Source organism: Dreissena polymorpha, chromosome 1 (genome assembly GCF_020536995.1).
Source record: "Dreissena polymorpha isolate Duluth1 chromosome 1, UMN_Dpol_1.0, whole genome shotgun sequence".
Taxonomy (NCBI): Eukaryota; Metazoa; Mollusca; class Bivalvia; order Myida; family Dreissenidae; genus Dreissena; species Dreissena polymorpha.
Window position 1 is genome coordinate 24,359,365 of NC_068355.1, and position 16,237 is coordinate 24,375,601.

General features: G+C 34.0%; 1 pseudogene; it reads right to left on the bottom strand.

Moving 5' to 3' along the window:
* Positions 1–8,925: 8,925 nt before the first annotated feature.
* Positions 8,926–15,407, bottom strand: LOC127849868 (EF-hand domain-containing protein 1-like; annotated as a pseudogene).
* Between the last annotated feature and the right edge of the window lie 830 nt (positions 15,408–16,237).

Consider the following 16,237-nt stretch of genomic DNA (forward strand, 5'->3'; position numbering starts at 1 on the left):
TATATATATATATATATATATATATATATATATATATATATATATATATATATATATATATGTGTGTGTGTGTGTGTGTTCATGTCAGTGTCAGATCGTTTGTTATTTCATGAGTGATCATAGAAATTATATTTTCACGAGCATTTTCTGTTTCTTTTATGCCCCTTTTTCAAGAAAATTATAAACAGCTGTTTCCCTTTCGCTGAAAAGTTACCCTTTCTCGAAGTTTCTCCCTTTGCGTGCCTAAAAACATTTCAAAACACAAAATGACGCCATGAGTATGACGAAATGACGTCATTATACCAGCGGAATTTCCAGTTAAAACTCTTTTACAATGTAAATATATGGTGAATTTAAGAATAAAATAAAAAAAAAATGTTTTCGATTCGGTGGAATGTTGATTTTAATTCACTTGTGATCATAGAAAATATAAATAAAATTATTTATGAAAATCTTAAAATAGAAAAAAGGTTCCGAAAATGTGTTCTTTTCATCCGTATAAAATAACAATTTGTTATTTTCACTGCTGTTATTTCACTGCAGAAATGTCATCTTTTATCATTAGGTATAAAAGAAAATAATGTATCCAACTCAAAATCATCCGAAAACGTGGTGCATCGCTTTGAACAGCCATAACGTCATCAATTGTACAGCGATTTTCACGATCTTTGTCTAATTCAACGCAGAAATGAATATCCTTAGACATGTATATATCTTGTTATATTTCTACAGATGTTGGGTCAAATCATAGGGTTAACTGGAAGCGGTTTCAGCGAGTATCAACCGTTTTCCGTCAGGAAATCGCGAAATATTCCATGAGTTATCTCCACACTCAGACCAACCAGCGGAAAACGGTTGATAATCGCTGAAACCGCTTCCGGTTGGCCCTATGATAGATGTTATCCGATTAAAAACAAGTAATAAGGTAGATGTACCTGTTTGAAGACTCAATTTCTCCATCGAATCGAGGCATCGGCAGCCATTTTTTCTCAAATCTGACCACGTGATTCCCCGCATTGCATTGGTAATGTATGGGAAGCTCGGCTTTAAATAGGACAGCATATTTTGGGGAAAATATTTAATAATTGTTTGAAAACGTTAATTTTAAATCAGTTATATTCAATCCATTATATGTTTATAAATCAATGAAACAAATATGCATTTTCTGTATTGTATTTGACATTTGTCGTGATTCAGTAAATAAATTGCGAATTAAAACGTGTATGATTAACATTCAACGCGATCATGAGTGTAAATAAAACGAATTATTTCGAACCTGCCATTTGTCAACATTGTAGCGACTATGGTCTATAAACAGCATTAAAGCCGTTTGATATATGTGGAATTTGGTCTTATGCGTGCATTCTCAATTTGCATATTTAACATACTTTTCAAACAGAAAATACAGAGCATCATCAATGCACATACTATGTTTGATAATTCATTCGTTTGTTGGATATTGTTTGCTGTTTTAAACACATATTCGGTCATATCGCGGAGATTCAGTTAACCTTACCATGTATTCATGGGTGAACTCACGTCTTCAAGTGCTCTTACGACTATGTGGTCATACCTACTATCAAGAATCATCATCGAATTATTGCCGTACTTGCCGTACGAACAAACAGGCCAAAGCTTATTGAAAGGAGAGAGAGAAAAACAACAATAATCAAAAGAGAAATATTATATTTTCATGCACATGGGCATGTGAAATCACGTCCTTACACATAGCATCATTAACTTAGGAATGGAAACAACGAAATGTACAGTTTGGTATGATATACATGTGGAATTAAAGAGCATGGTGTACTTAAAGAGCATGTTTCGCTGAATAGTTCTCTGCGGGTACTACTTCCTCGTACCCCTATTTTTTTACGTACCCTACATCTTTTGTACTCATTTTTTTTCGTACTCAATTATTGTTTCGTACCCAAATTTTTGCTCGTACCCCCAAAAAAATTCGCACACATTTTTTGGCATAATTTTTGTACCCAAAATGAGTGTACCCATTGTTTTCCTACCCATTTTTTTTTACCCACATACACAATTATTGTGATGTAGATAAACTTAAATATATGCTTTTATATCATTTATGTATTGAAGTTTGTCTTTATATGCTTATATGGATAAATGTAAACATATGATCTAACAAGCTCCAGTAAAAAATCAAGAATACAGTTACAAAAAGAAAAAGCAAGTATCCCTCAACAGGGCTCGAACCACTCACCCCTTGCGTCCTCGAGTAAAATTCTACCCACTTTGACCACTCGGCCATCCATGCAAATACAATGAAAAATGTATTGTATACTTTATATAAGCAATCGTCGTAGTTTCACAAAATATTACGACAACAACAGAACTCTCTAAATTATTTAATCGGTTCGCGTTGCAACGCTTTATATTGTTTAGTTTTTTTTAAATCGTAAAAAGATGCATAAAATGGCTATTTTAGAGCATGGTAACTGTTCAGTATTACTGTTTTCTCACAAATATTATAACTAAAATGAAAATTTGCGAATCTGAACCAACTTTTTTTTTAATTTTGTTATTTTACCAAAACGTGAAAAAGCCCCTTGAAGCAACTTCCTACTAATGAGACATTCATGAAATGTCAGGTTGTTTCGTTCCTTTGACCTGCGGTAGAGTTTTATTGTATTTGCTCAAATGCTTATAACACACCCTTACATTGATATAGCGCTTAACCGAAAAAATCCGTCAGTGTTTAAGAGTCTGTACTGATTTTGACGTTAAGCAATACATAATTAGAAGCATTGTAATGGCATATTTTTCTTCAATAGTGCAATGTTTTATTTTCTTTATTGCATTTCGTGTCTTTGTAGAAATTTTGGTAAAGAAATACACAGGAAAACGTCCTTCAATGTTTTCTCTGTCTGCTTGTTTGCATTTATAATTGATATTTAATGCATAACGTAATCTTGGTAGATATTGTTTTATTATTGTATGATTATGTCTTATTACCGGGTCGTCTTTCACCGACACCATGCACTACATCAGTATGCTACGTGAACAATGTTTCGTTTGACCATTCGTAATCAATTGAAGTTTGCCAATCCCATTTTGATGTTTAAATGGTTGCTAATTATGCTCTATCAAACGTTATACAATTATTCAAAATTAAAATAAAAACAACATTATGAATTTTGTTTGGACGGTGTGTCGCGCGAAATAATTACGTCGATATCTCCAAGGTCAAGGTCACACTTTGAGTTCAAAGGTAAAAAATGGCCATAAATGAGCTTGTCCGAGCCATAACTATGTCGTTCATTGCCAGATTTTAAAATCATTTGGCACATTTGTTCACCATCATGGGACGGTGCGTCGCGTGAAAAAATCACGTCGATATCTCCAATGTCAAGGTTGCCACGACTAAAAATAGATTAATTTTCAAACAAACTTAAAAAGGGGGTTAATTTTGTTTGTTCATTTAAAAAGTTCAGTTTGAGTTGTCTCCCTTTATCAGATTTTTTTTTCACAATGAAAACCTGGTTTTGTGACAATTGTGTCCCTTGTATTTTGTTGCCTTGTGAACGGATGTACAGGAAATCCAGAATTAATCGTATCCCAAGTAAACATTCCAAAACGTTTGACGTTAAATTATGTCAATCATTCAATAATATTTAACATAAACCGGTGTTTTATTAGTTTTAAAGGAATGTAATTATATGTCAATGACAAACACTATGAACGCAATTGCGATATAAAGGCAGAATTGATTTAGACAATAAATTAATTAGTTTATAAATATTATTTGTGACAAGGAACTTATTGTCAATTAGTGCGATACATCACCCTATCAAGTGACACAAGTCTCTTTATGACATCCAACCATTGACATCGTTAATAATTACATAAAACAGTTTGCAATCTCCATAAATCGATTTGTAAAAATGGAATTCTAAACCTGAACATTATTAAGTCTCTACGAACGTATAGTTGGATATGTTGCTATGTTCTATTTAACAATCAACCTCTGCAAACCGCAGAAGAAAGTTTCTTCAATTCAGAACCGTTTGAGAACTGTGATTATTCTTATTAATCACGAAACTTTTAGACAAGATGTGTGTTCATAAGGATAACTATTCACTTGATACGAAGTGATATCACAATGGCATACACAACTTAACAATAACATCAATTTGAGTATGCACTTGAAGAACTGTATTTCCATGAAAACCATTGTCTGCATAACAAAATGTTTTAGATAATTTAACAATTACAAGTCAATGTTATCACTGAAACCTAGTTTAAAACTCTTGAAACAATCCTCACAATCTTATCTGAACATGTACGTAGCTGATCTGCAAATTTAGAGTTACATATTTATACCGTCATATGCTGTCCATATATATTAGTGTCATATTTTCCAAAAGACGTTCATTCATATTACTATATACACAATTGTTATTATTATAATTCAATACTTTTGAATGAATAACCTTCATTTTTATGGGAAAGGGGTATCTACAAAACTGAGAAATGAAAAGTTAGCTTAATTTTTAGTTTTGGAAAAAAGTGGATGATTTAAAGGAAATTCATCTTGAAAACTTTGCATTTCCTAGGGGTACACATTTGTAAGGTACTAAATAAGAACACCTTGTTCTATATTAACTAAAGAATCCGCATATGGTGCACTTAAAATAAATAGGTTGATACTAATGAAACTACATTGGCATGCAAAATCATATAGAGCCGATTTTAAACAGTATTTTAGTTGATTTTATTATGTGTATAATTTTACTGCACTGAACAGTATCATTAATCATGTACATTAAAAAGTCATGTTAAGCTTGAATATTAACCTATAGTTCAAGCTATAATACTCACCCAAATGTTAGCGTCGGTAAAGGTAAACGTGCATTTTCTCCATCTACTAGTTTAACTGTTCCTATACATATGTCTATATATGAATGTACCGGTATGTATGTATGTCACTCTGTCTGTGTGTGTGCAACTCTGTGTGTCGGTCGCTCAATCTGTCTGTTTGTCCCTTTATGTGTGTCTGTAGGTACATAGGTCACTCTGTCTGTCTGTGTGCAACTGTGTGTCTGTCACTCTGTCAGTCAGTTTGTCCTAAATATTTTTATTATTTTCTTAAAGCGATTTATGGCATCTTCATGTGTAGTACGTGATGTGTGGCATACTGTTTGAAAATATGTTTCTTGTCATAAATAGGACTACCTGTTATTTAAGATTTTGTTCCTGCGGATGAAGCTGCATTTCAATATGGGGTAAAGTGATCGTGAGTCGGACAGTGTTTTCAGTTTTGAAGGATTTGAGCTATATTTAGAACTGTCAGGACAGTTTCTTCATACTGGTACCCAGCCAATTATTCCCGTTACGCGTTTCAATGGTTTTTGTAGGCAAACGGTTTAGATTTCGCCTATATGTATAGCTGCACTCTCTTACACTGCGGTTCACAACCTCCACGCAGACTTGTCGTTCCTTGCTCTCACATACAACTCTGCGAAAGGCTCAGCCCTAAATTTTGTCTATAAAATATAAACCGAACAAACGCATTCAAGGTAAATTTTATTGTATATTTAAGATCGCATGCATTTAATTAAGAAATATGACTTTTAAATGTACGATAAATCGTGCAAAAATTTGCGAGTTTTAATGCAACTCCTTGGAACTAATTTATTGCCCATTTACGCAGATGGAATCATTCCATGCACTTCAAAATGTAAACAATTGAACATATTTTTTTTGAGTGACGTTAGGAATTGCTTCGACGTGTGTTTGTATGTTGGTTTCTTATCATAAAAAAACCCTATCAATTTTATAATTATGAAATAAGACTGATACAAGATATCATGGTATGAGATGGTTTTCTTTAATGCAGTGAAAGCATTGTAACCGTCGTGCAAGAGATTGTTTAGTATTCTGTAACCTCAATGATGAACGCTTGGAATGATCATGACATAAATGAGACGCTTTCATAACAATAGTCAGTTCTGAGCCCAACACAGAGGTGAATGTAATGTAACCGTCGTGCAAGAGATTGTGCGGTTCATTGCATTCAGGTCACATAACCCTAAACCGGAACTCCTGTTTACAGGGTTACATTGCAGTCAATTTGATATATAGCACACATTGTTCAGTGAATGCTGCCTAGGATTTGTAAAATATAATGCAAATGATACGTTTTGGTATTTATTTGAAGGTAAATTTGTAAGCAATAAGAAAAAGAGCCATTATTGTGCTATACTTTTTCTGTTGATGGTTCCCGGCTTTGAAAGAAGGTCATACTATTTGAGTAAAAATTGTCGCCTCCCTATGAGTCAAAACTGGTGTGCCTATTCTAAAGTAAATATTTTGAGTTACAACACATAGAATTTGATGGCATGCATTTGTTCAAAAGATTATGCATTTATCTTTCCAATGATGTATGACGATATAGTGTTGAAACGCTTGGTCATGGTAACAAATGATATCGAACATCAACTTTTGTATATGTAATATAGAAGGAAATTAATTGCGCATGCGTAACCTTCACGTATGCTGAGGAACGAAAGACAACTCTGCTATGAGAATGGTATAGCTGTATGCAGCTACTCCAGTTTGATTGTGAGTCGGACAGTATTGATATTGAGTCGGACAGTGAGATATGTCAGTGTAAATGACCATATATTACATGTTTTATACTATTATAAGTCAATTGTTCAAATAACTATATGTTCTATTAATGTCTTTCAATATATGGTCTATATTGAAATGAATTAATATAATTATAATATGTAAAAATACTTATTCTATTACGTTATCGGCCAGTGGTTGCTACACGCGCTTGCAAGCTCAGCGACTCGGGTTTGATCTCTGCTCCCTGTTTATACCAGTTCGATTGGTTGTCGCCATACTACACCAGCATGCTATGATAAACTAATTTTCCCACTATGAGTGCCAGGTTTATATTGGGTTACTATATAGTTACGATGCCTTGCTAAATTTGTACTACGTCTGTGGATATGAACGTCTATGAAGCCCCTGAGGTATTGAAAACAAATTGAAGATTGAAGATTTGTGTTTTCAAGCTAAAGAAAATTACAATTTACTGCATATTTTCTAATTCATATTTATGAGTAATCAGTTACAAAGCCATTAAAACATGTATGTACGCGACTTTTTTTCTGTTAGCGCATTACATGTCATGGCCTTGTGCCTGTTTTCTGCAGTTTCTTCAGGGCTTCGGAATGAGAATTTAGGGTTCCGAGCTTTCAGCTTTCACCACCACACATCTTCTAAGGAGCCTGTTCTGAATGTCTAAACATAGATTCTAGAGAGCATGTTCTAGACTAAACGCTAGATTCTAGAGAACCTGCTATAGAGATTAAACCCTAAATGCTAGAGAGCCTGTTCTAAAGACTAAACCCTAGATTCTTGAGAGCTTGTTTAAAGAATAAACCCTAGATGCTAGGTAGCCTGTTCTAAAGACTAAACTCTAGATTCTACAGAGCCTGTTCTAAAGACTAAACCCTAGATTCTAGAGAGCCTATTCTAAATATTAAACTCAAGGTTCTAGAGAGCATAATCTAAAGATTGTTAACTGAAATTCATGATCTTAGACCTTGAATTGATGACCTTTACCTTTGACCATTCAGCATGGAGGTAGATTTCGACACGGTGTCTTGTGATGGGAAATTATAACTGGAGGTTATATAAAAATACCCCAAGGAATGGAAAGTTACAAAACAGAAATGAAATATAGATGCCCGGCACACACCAAACGACCCACAGACTCATACGCATGTTGCAACAACTATATGCGCTCCTTCTATGGTATACACATGGCGCATTAATGAAGCAAAATTTAGCTTAATATAATAACCCTTGCTCATGCAGGATGTCATATCAATAGAAACAATGCATGCAAGTTTTTACGACGTTCGTTGAAATGTGTAGGAGTACTAAGACAGAGTTTGTATCTATGGACTGACATACTTACAGACGGATATCTAAGGCGAATCCAGTATAATAATTATATTTTTGTAGTTTAAAACCAGTCACACTCAATCTTTTACTCATTTAATATAACAGAATATCATAAAGTTTTATAAATAATATTAAAGTGAAAAAAATTCAACTCACACTATTTAAAGCAAAAATATTAAGGTATAAATGTGTAATTGTTGTAGTATAGTATCACATTTACTTGTTTTTAAAATAACCTGTAGTTACTATGGTATTAATATTATATACTCTGAATAAAGTATCGAACACATTCTTTTAGGTAGGCATGTGTTCTTTACATATTTGTTTAGTGGATCAATTTATGTAAAATCCCACTAATTTGAATATTCTTACATACCGTTACTTATATGTTTATTACATACAAACATGTTTTTTTTCAATCATGACATGCTTCATAGCTACACTCAATTCACCAGTAATCACAACATAACAAATATTGGTTTTAAATGTTCTTATATTATTTTGAAATAAAGCACATTCAAAATGTACAAGTACACACAACTTTATGGTCCTTTTTATAAAGATGCGAGAAATATATTTTCATTTTGTTTTGAAATTAACAAAGAAAATAAAATACAAAAAGTCATGTATGGAGACACACAGTCCCGTAATATAATGCAATAAAACAACAAATGCATCAGGCAGTAATGTTGCAAATCAAAGTCTCCAAATTAAGTTATTTTACCATTTAACAGGATTTCTTGATGCATTGCAATGTAAAGTTTAGAGTTAAAGTTTGTTTATTTAATTTAAAACCCTAGAACACATAAATAACATTTTGTCAAATTGTTTTTGTATTAAAGCTTCACAGAGCTTCAATAATCTTCAATAATAAAACAACCAGATCAGCTTTTCAAGCATACATTTTAATACATATTCTGAGGAAAAAACATTATTTGTAAATTGTAAAAATAAAGTTTATTCAAGGGAGATGATTCATGAACTTTCCACAAATCATCTAAAATCCTCCAGGCTTATCTTCCCTTCATGGTTGTCTGTGCATTCTGCAACAAGCTGAAAGGAAAACAAAAATATGCATCAACCCATACTACCATAATATCTCAATGTAAAGATTTTGGCAAGACAGTTCTGCTCTTTGAATGTTTGTCCCTCTGTCACCATAATTATATTGATAACTTCGGTAAACTGGTGAATATTGATTGTAATACATGTTTTTAACATGTGTATAATGTCAATAAAAGCCGTAATTTTCTTTAAAAAAAAGAACGTCTTTGCTGTTAGCGCACTTTATGGTGTTTAAATAAAGTAATTGTAAGGTGTCCCGTAAAAAACTAAAATGTCTTTCCAGTTTTCATGACATGTCTAAATTTGTCCTGAAATTATGGCATGAATGATAATACCTTTTTTTCCAATTTAAAGCCAATAGTACTAAAATTCTCAAGTTCACAGGTCATATATGTTACATTCACATAATGGCGACGTGTAAACAAAATGCTGGGTTCAAGAAATGCATGGTGGAAGCCATGTCAAAATTAATTCATTGGCCCATTTGATTCAATGCAAGTTCAAAATTAGGTCAAAGTCAAATGTGGTTTTGTGAGATGTTTGTTTGCCATGAGTTAAACGGAAGTTTCGAAGCTGTTAAGAAAGAAGTTTTGAAGATAAGAAACGCTCAATTTAGGTTTACCAATAATTGTCTTCCTCCTAAATAAGTCCAAAAGTAGGTCATTCTCAAAGTCAAAATGTGTTCAGGTGATGGGGGTGTATTTACAGTGTTCATAGATTATATTCATGTAAGTATTAAGCTTTTGTAGCAAGTAGTATTGAAATTAGACAAAATGCGTCACTTTGAAATTAACAATGACAGATTAAAATGAATTCATGGTGATTTGGCTGCCTTGATAGTGTTCAAGGACATCATCAATCTTGATAGTGATCAAGGACATCATCAGTCTTAATAGTGTTCAAGGACATCATCAATCTTAATAGCGTTCAAGGAAATCATCAATCTTAATAGTGTTCAAGGACATCATCAATCTTGATAGTGTTTAAGGACATCATCAGTCTTAAAAGTGTTCAAGGACATCATCAGTCTTGATAGTGTTCAAGGACATCATCAATCTTGATAGTGTTCAAGGACATCATCAATTCAAGTATAGAAGCTTTGTAGGAAGCATTATTAATCTTATATGAAACAAGTAAAACTGGGTTATCCTCATACAAACGAACGGAGGAATGAGAAGTCTGTAAATGACTGGGACATAGAAAGCTATGAAACTACAGACAGCATTAATGACATCATCATCCGCAGGCAGCTATAGACGTCGGCACAGAATCCGCATGTTCAGTGCGTCAATGGCGCCAGTCCTGTTGCTGTTGTAGCGCAAAAACATCTCGTCGACTCGCGTTTTGTCTGTGATCGCGATTTTCTTCAGCTGAGCACGAACTTGTTGCACTAAGGTGGCTAGGTCTCCCTCACTGTAAAATGAATTTAAAATATTTTTTATTCAAAAAATGTTAACGTATTTTTAAAGAATTTAGCTTGGAAATGATTGAAAGTTAAGTACAACGTGGAAAGAATTTTATTAAGTGCCATTAATAAATTTAACAATATCATTGCAAACAATAGCCCTACTTATTACAAGGGGGCATAATAATTCTAACTATTTTAACAATCTACAGTTCTTATTTATAGTTATAAAGTAACCAGTTTTGATTAAACAAAATTCAAAATAAAAAGTTGCAAAACAGTTTTAACACATTATTATTGAAACACATTAATACCATAAATAATTAAAAAGCACCCATTATTTATCAAACTTTCTTTAAAAAAAACTCTCTTTTTTCAAATCCCATTTTATTCACAAAATATTCTAAAACATTAATATTACTCTGTTCGACCCTTAAATATTTAATACTACAGGAAAACTAAATAAAAAGACAATAAAATTCTTATTAACTTACGTTCTCTTCACTTTCATTGGTGCGCCTTTCACTGTTTCACGCATGTGTGATCCCTAAGCTAACCTCTGTCTGAAGGACTCAACAGTGCTGCCTGGTAAAAGTAATCAAACATTTCAGATATATATTTAATCCTCGCTCTGGGATTACAGGGCTTAATGCATGTGGGTAAACTGTCGTCCCTGATTAGCCTGTGCAATCTGCACTGGCTAATACGTAACCTGACTTAATGCACATGCATTCAACTCTGTTTTTGCAGAGCCAGGCTCATATAAATAATAGAACACATTACATAGAGTCATCAGTTAAAATGATGATTAATATTGCTACACTTCAAACAAATTAATCTGTGCATAATATTATCAACAAGCTACTTTTATTGCCAATACTTGATTCAATTTGCATAGGTGCAGTGAATATGTCTGCCCAGCAATCAAATGGCCCCAGGTTTAAAGCTCACTATGGGGTAATTAACAATATCTTCTTCCAAAGACAGCAAGTACTTGTTCTGTCCTCCCAGCAATTGGGAGGTCACAGGTTTGATCTCCACAGTGGTAGCATTCTTTAGATCTCCCTCAAAGACACCTCATACTGGTTCTACTCAAGAAACAGACTCAAGAGCCCTTAAATAAGCCCATGGGGTTCGATGGAATCAAACTAAAATAAAAAGGCTTAAACTAAACAAAAACTTACTTGGGAACTGGTCCTTGTGCTCTTCCATGAACTTGAGGACATATTCGTCAGCATTGGTAATCACAAACCAATGGCGGAAAACTTCAATCACCGCCCCAATGTAGAAATCCTGGGGCCCATAGAAAATGGGCTGGTCAGGTGGGCAGTTGGGTTTCGCAACACGGGTACGTTCTAGGAATTTCCGACCGATGATTCCGGAATTCCTGACGGGGGGCTCGTAGATTGTCATCATGTCCTCAGCTAGTCGATATGAAATGATGAACCTGCGACCCTTGTCCACAGGTCAGACGGAATCCTTTAAAAAAATTAGAAAAACAACCTTAGTGCTTCGTTTATAGTGCAAGACTTACTTTCCAATGTTGAGCTTTCTACAACACCTTTAAAATTGATTCTCGTTTTCGGAAAACTGGAACTAATGCATGTGCGTTATTAGTCGTTCCAGATAAGCAGTCCCCACAGGGACCAAACTCTGGGCTTGTATAGTATTTTTCGTTTACAGGAAGTCTCTTCTTCGCAAACGTCCAGTTTAAGCAGAAAGTGATGTCCCTGATCAGCCTGTGCAATTTTACCATATCATCTCACTTCACGACGTTGGATTGAAAATCAATTTTAGCAATGAAACTTATATTTTAGTTATGATTAATTTTTATAAAATCATTATTTTCAGACTCTATTCAGATGGAAAGGTTGAGCACAATTTACATTTCTTAAATGAATTTTTTGGGGCGAACAAATTAAATATGTTGCAATATTTTAGATTAGAAAAAATGAACGCACCATAATGCCATCAAATCGTAGAACCCTGTGGTCATTCTCAAGCATCTTAATGAAGTATTTCTTTGGAGGTTGAGGAATCAGGAACAGACAACTCTGCAGGGAGTCTTCCAGGGATCCAAACTGGTTGAATGGCGGAATTTCCTGTCAATCAGAAAGAAACACTCCATTGTTTAATGTGTTGAATCTCCTATACTGTGATGATTCTCAAAAAAAAATTATTTTAAAACACTGATAAACAAAATGAATTTTTAAAGGAGATTTTTTTTATTATTGGCGGTTTATTGAGTTCTTGCAAAAAATAATTCTGAAAAAAGTCAATGAAAAAGGGTTTTAAGGTCAATCAGATCGTATTGTTAGGTCAATTACATCTCATTGTAAGGTCAATCCAATCTCGTCAAAAGGTCAATCAAATCACATCACTCTCGTTATAAGGTTAATCAAATAACATCACTCTTGTAATGAAGTCAACCGTTTGTTATCATGAGAACAATCAAATCTAATTATGTAAATCATATATCATCATAGAGACAATTAAATCATGTGATACAGCTAATCAAATCATACAATCAAACCAATCTTGTTGTACGGTCACTGAAATTTTGATGTATGATGAATCAAATACATGGTAAGGTCAATTAAATTATGTCATTTAAATCTCATCGCAAGTAATCAATAAATTCTCCTTATAAGATTAATAAATCCATGTAGTGTGGTCAATAAAACCACATAATAAGGTTAATCAAATAGCATTATCATATCATTGTAACTTCAAGCCAATCTTGTTTTAAAGGTTATGCAAATCTTGTCACGAGTTTCATTAACCAACAGCCAATTATCTCTCTGCACTCTTTGTTTTCTTTTCTACATTGTGCTCATTCTGTTGTCTGTTGCTTATTTCTTTGCATGACAAAATAAAGGCCATAAAGCAGTATTTGATTACCTTATCAGATATTTTTATTGAAAGCTTCCAGTGTTGATTTTTTCCATTATTAAAATCGGGCTGGCGCCCTTTGGCTTGGGAAAAGTCCCAATGTTTTGAAAGAAAAAACACTGGGCTGGGGTAGGTCAATTACCATCTAGGGCAGATCTTTCAGCTTCTGTTTCACATCCACAGTCTGGACCTCTGTGACGCCAAATGTGTGGAAGTAAAAAGTCTTCGTGAAGTTGTCACAGTCGTAGATGAGGAAGCGACGACCATAGACCATGACGGTGTCATCCACGAAGAAATCTTTCGGCGTGAAGTACTGATATATCTCATGAGACAAGAGTTCCATCACGACCGCCGGGATGATAATTTTGCTTAAACAGTTTTTTTGTAAAAAAGATACTTCCTTTAAACAAAACATAGCATAAAAAGGAAAGTATCTTTCCTGATAAGCCTTTGCAATCCCCTAAAGCTAATCTGTGCAGTTTGCACAGGCAAATCAGGGACAACACTTTCTGTCTGGACTAGATTTTGATAAGAAGCGGTCTCCCTTTATAAAAAGATCATAAATTCATAAAGTGGAAAGTGTACAGGCTAATCTGGGATGAAACTTTACCCGGTTTTCCAGGACCTTGGCTCAAATGGTAAAAAACTGGTAGCGTCAAAGCAAGATAAGAATTCCTATGCGTATACCGGCAGACACATACATTTAATGATGGTTATAACACTGTAGTCCTTTAAGTTTTTTAGCAGTGGTTTAGCTTGTCTGAAAAGAACTGCAATAGATTTATAATTTTGCGCAAGCTTGGATATGAAATCTTTCATTGATAAGAATAAAGACACAAGATTTCACAAAACATACACCAAATACTGTTTCTATCTAGGCGAAGGACTCAATAGAGTTTCAACGAAAATACCATTAACACGGAAACTGTTATTCCTGATTAGCCCTACAGGACTGCAGAGGCTAATCTTGGAAAAAACTGTATGCATTAAACCAAATTTTCGCAGTGCAATGCTAAATTATATTAGTAAATACCATACCTTGAGGCGTGCCGCTGTTTTCTACATGAGGTTCAATAACTGCAATGCTGTCGTCTTCAAGGTAGTAGAAAATATCCTCAGGACGAACTCTGAAATACTCGTCGTTCGACTCATTGACGGTTTGCTTGAAGTAGGCATTTTAGCGCAAAGCTTGAAACAGTAGTGTTGTATTATATAATTTGTATTTATGCTTCACAACATGATTTTGTTTTCTGAAAACATACATGTTCCAATCATGTGAACAAATATGCAGATTCACCGATTTTGATCAAACAAGCATTACCAAAAGGATATGTTTTCAGAATTTTTGTTTTGAAAACAACTGGGGTCTTTGGTTCAATTGGACCCATTAAAACATGATATACTCAAGTCTACTTGTATATTTTAGGGAGACACTGTGGTTTGATCTGGTTAGCTCTATTGGCAGATGCCAAGATAGAGAACTTTTTTTCACACCAGTTGCACAATTTCTTCAACAGTGATTGAAACGAATCTTTGAAATAATGTATTATTCCCCAAAATAAGAAATTAATGTCTGAAGAAAAGTGAGAAATATATATATATATTTTTACAACATATTCACTAATGTAGGTTTAAATAGCAGCTTAAAGAAAAATACTGCCTTGGTTCCATAACAAATGAACTGAAAATTTTTCCATAAGAAAAGGATATGTCTGACTAGATTCCAAGGGTTCTGATTTCAATTTCCATTATGCCCTGAGGATAAAGTACCAGCATTCTACTACATTAAACATTTTTAATACTAATATATAATAAACACTGAGGTTAAAGTGTGTAACGTTTGCATCTGTTTTACATTTCTATGTGAGATGCAATAGCTTCAATCTCAACCAATTATTGTTTATATAATATTTAGATACACACCTAAAGCAACATGACCCGGCACAAAATCTTCTGGTGAGGCCTGCTTGGCCTGGCCATAAGTCGATGTGGGGTTGAAGTTGGCCAACTCATCAAGTTCCTGTTCAGACATCTGACTGTAGACCAACGGCTCACCGCCGATGCCTACAGTCGAGTGTTTGAAGCGCATAACCATTTTTATAGTTAAATGAGTGACTCCTGTGATATTAAGATCTCTGAAATATTAAATAGGGATGTGTAATGATATTCTCTAGTAATGCCCTGATTTTTTTGTATTTCATATATCACCCAATAAAACTCAGCAATCTCAAAGAAATCTCAGCTATGTGTATCTTTGTTAAAATGCAGAAAACTCAGATTGCTTTGCTTTTTTCATAAAATATTGTAACCTTTTGCACTAGCCACAAATAACGTGTGTTCGCAAAAAATAAAATACAGCAATTTTCCCAATTTGAGTAATAACGACGCAATTTTTCCCTATCCAAAAGACCGCAGCCCCATTCCCAAAATGATGAAACATTATGGTCAAGCAAAAACTATCAGGAAAAGAGGTACTGGTAAAAATGTATATTAATATTCACAAAGTGTTTAACAGGTTTTGATTACAAGAATATAGCCCCAAATATAAAGCGTGGCACTTGCACTTAATTTGTTGCATTTCTTCTGATTGATAAACAACACTTTGAGCCATACTGACAAGAAAAAATTGTCAAATACATCTAAGCTGAGCTTAGAGAAAAGGCGGCTTGATGCATACATGTACATATATGTGTAAATTAACATCCATAATTGTAAGTGTAGTCCACCCGAATTAATGTGGGGTATTCTTATCACCCCGGTCGGATTTTGTTTAGAAGTTTTCCTATAAACAAAAACTTCCATAAAAGGAGCCTTATACAAAGAAAACTGATTAGTGTCTGCAGACTGCAAAGAAAGACTCCATTACCAACCACTAGCACAACTAGGTTGCCTACTATTTGGGCCGCTGTTTATAGGCACACAACT